We start from the raw sequence: 3,135 nt of genomic DNA on the forward strand, positions 1-3,135 counted from the left end.
GCTACCGCGTTTTTGAGATCCGACGGCTACTGTGCATCCCGTGTTTTATACCTATTCCGTGTAGCCGAAGCAGCTTAACTTCTATGCTTCCGGGACGCGTGGTAGGCTCCTGTCCGTCCAGATTCGAGCGCGCCAAGATCAGACGGCTGCTGTCCCTACCGCAACCTATTGTCTTGCATCCGGCTACATCAAATAAACCGAATTCCCATTATAAACCCTAGCCGCCGACCAGGTTGTGCTTTTAACCCCTAGATTTCCAATTTTGACCCTCAGCTTTCCATTTTTTTACCAATTTTAACCCCAACTCAACCCTAACTCTATATAAACCCTTTTTGAGAACCAACCAAACCCTCTCCCCCCTTAGCCTCTCTCTCTTCTTTTAGCCTATTTTCCTCTCTACCTCTTTTCAACTAAAAACCCTAGCCTCCATCCTTTTCTTCTACTTTCTCTACCACCTTCATCTCTTCTTTCTAATTCCTTTCTACTTCTAATTTCTTCTTCTAACCTTCTAATTTCTCATACTTTCTTCTCTAAAATTTCTTCTTCTATCTTTTCTCTAAATTTCTCTTCTTTTATCTTCTAATAAGCTACTACTTGGAGTTTTGGGTAATATACTTGTGATATTTGGAGCTAATATTTGACATAAAAATGGAGGCCAATGGAGCAATGGATCTAGATCTCATTTGGTGATTTCTTTTCCTTAATCTTTTGTAATTCCATTTACTTTTTAAATTCAATGAATATTACTTTAGATTACATGAGTAGCTAATCTTGTATCTAGGGTGTAGAGGAAACCCATACTTGGGCTTATTTTGAGATATGTTGTAAATCAATGAATCCTTATTTTGAGCTCCAATGCCTAATGATTGTCTTTTCATGTTGATTCTATAATCTTATTATCATTCATGTATTATAATTAGATATTTCATGCTTTTATTGAATTATTAGATGAGATATGCCTTTTAGATAATGAATGATAGTGTAGGAATTTAGGTTTATATGTTAGTCAATCAAATACTCTTGATTTTTGAATTGTGTTATTAAAGAATATTATCTGAAACCTAATTAGTTCATTAAGCTAGGTTTTGAGTTATAAACTAAAAGTGATTTGTTGATTGAATGCTTGTCTTAAGTAGTCCATTTATGTGGTGAAATCGAAACCCTAGATTTTTCTTCTTCCTTGATTTCATCCTTAGTAGTTTATTATTATTGTTTTCTCTCTTTAAGTAGTTTCAAAATCAATCAATCAAAAAAATTGAAAGGGGTTTTAAATTCTAGATTTAGGTAAAATAGCTTGTTCTTGGAACGATTCTTTAAATACTATAACTCGACCCCTACACTTGGGGAAAAGGCCATTTTTAGGCCTATCAAGTAACACCTTACTGATCATACTCCTATGATTCTTGGTTAACGATTTAAACGTTAAACCGTCCTTTAGCCCCGAAATCCAAAATCCTTTTGATGACTCGTTGAGAATAACCATTTAGACATGTAGACCTCTTCATAGATCTACCCGTATTGTCCCGAGGTAAAAGATGACACCCTTCTTTGGCATGACCCACCATCGATGAACAAGGGCTCAACAGGTGTCTTAATCTGGGTAGGCTTTACTCAAAATTCTTTTTGGGACTTATTACGTAATTTATCAAGTTGCGTTACTGTGAACTCTTGCATAACCATTCATGATTTATTATGTAAAAGTTTATGTGGGTTTGCGTAATGATTTGTTAAATCTTAGTATTACTCCTTAAAAGATCTCATCTTTAAGTTTATTTCTTGTTCGCCTATGGTTCGTTTGGATTTGTATCCAGGAACCTCTATTGACTACTCCCACTTGAACCATGATCTCATCGTTCGGTTCGTCAATAGATTCTAAGACCCTATTGATGGGTCATGAAAATGCCCCATCTGAGTCGTTTAATTTAGCCGAGTTAGTTCTTTTCGAGCCTTTATTATAATAAAATGGTTGGTTTTCTTGATTAGGTGTGTTTTGCGGAGTTAGGTGTGAAAATGGTTAAAAATGAGAAAAAGATACACTGAGGGTATTTTGGTCATTTGGAGTCAAGGGTATTCTGGGAAATTTGGACAAGGTCAATGATGAGCGAAAAGTAGAGTCCGAGACGAGCTCGTAGGAGAAAATGAAAGTCAATTCGGAGTCCGGAAGAGTAAGATATGCATAATCAAAGTTGGAGTCAAACAATGTAGACTGGTGGGACACTTTCGGGCACCATTCTGGCTGGTGGGATAATAGCAGGTGACGTGGCACGTCCTGAATGCACAAACCAGACAGCAGCATGTGGTCCCTCTTTTCACTTTTAAGCCCTCCAAAAATTACTTTTATACCCCTCCTTTTTTTCTCACTTTATGTTCAACCAATATGAAATCATTTCTTGAGTAGAAAGCAACCCTAACTTCCTATTTTAACCCTCTTTCTCCCATTTTGTCCCAATTAACTCCTAAAACCCTAGCCATCAACCCATCTATAAATAAATCTCTACTTCTTTCATTTCTCTTTAGACTTGAAAACCCTCTCAATCCCCTCTTACTTCTCTACTACCAAATCCATCTTCCTCCTTCTCAATCCATCTTTCTCTACTCCTTTCTATTTCTTTCCCATACTTTCTTCTTCCCTCTTTTTAGTATTAGTAGTAGTAGTTAGTCTTCTTCTTACTAATACTACCACTACTACTTCTTCTCTACCACTATTATTCTTCCATTAATAGTTTTCTCCTTCTTCCTTCCATATTCTTCTATGATCTTTATCCCTTTTCATCTCTTCTTTCCAACTTCTTTCTACATCTAATTTCTTCCTTCTCTTTTTTTTCTTATTTGGGTGGCAATAAAATAGCTATTACTTGGATTTCTTGGAGTAAAATTCTTCAGCATAAATGGAGTAAATCTTGGATAAAATGGAGATACATGGGAATATAGAGTTTGAACATTCTTGGTGATTTCTTTCCATTAATTTCTTAGTATTTTCATTTATTTTACAATGTCAATGAATGTTACTCTAGATTCCATGTATAGTTAATTTAGCAATCTAAGATTGTAGATGAACCATGTTGGATCTTTATAATACGTGTTCTTGATTAATTAAATCCCTTGATGTGCTTTAATGTCTATTGATTGTTTATC

This window comes from Eschscholzia californica, unplaced genomic scaffold (genome assembly GCF_041429995.1).
Source record: "Eschscholzia californica isolate CP2 unplaced genomic scaffold, dmEscCali1.0.p SCAF_3, whole genome shotgun sequence".
NCBI lineage: Eukaryota > Viridiplantae > Streptophyta > Magnoliopsida > Ranunculales > Papaveraceae > Eschscholzia > Eschscholzia californica.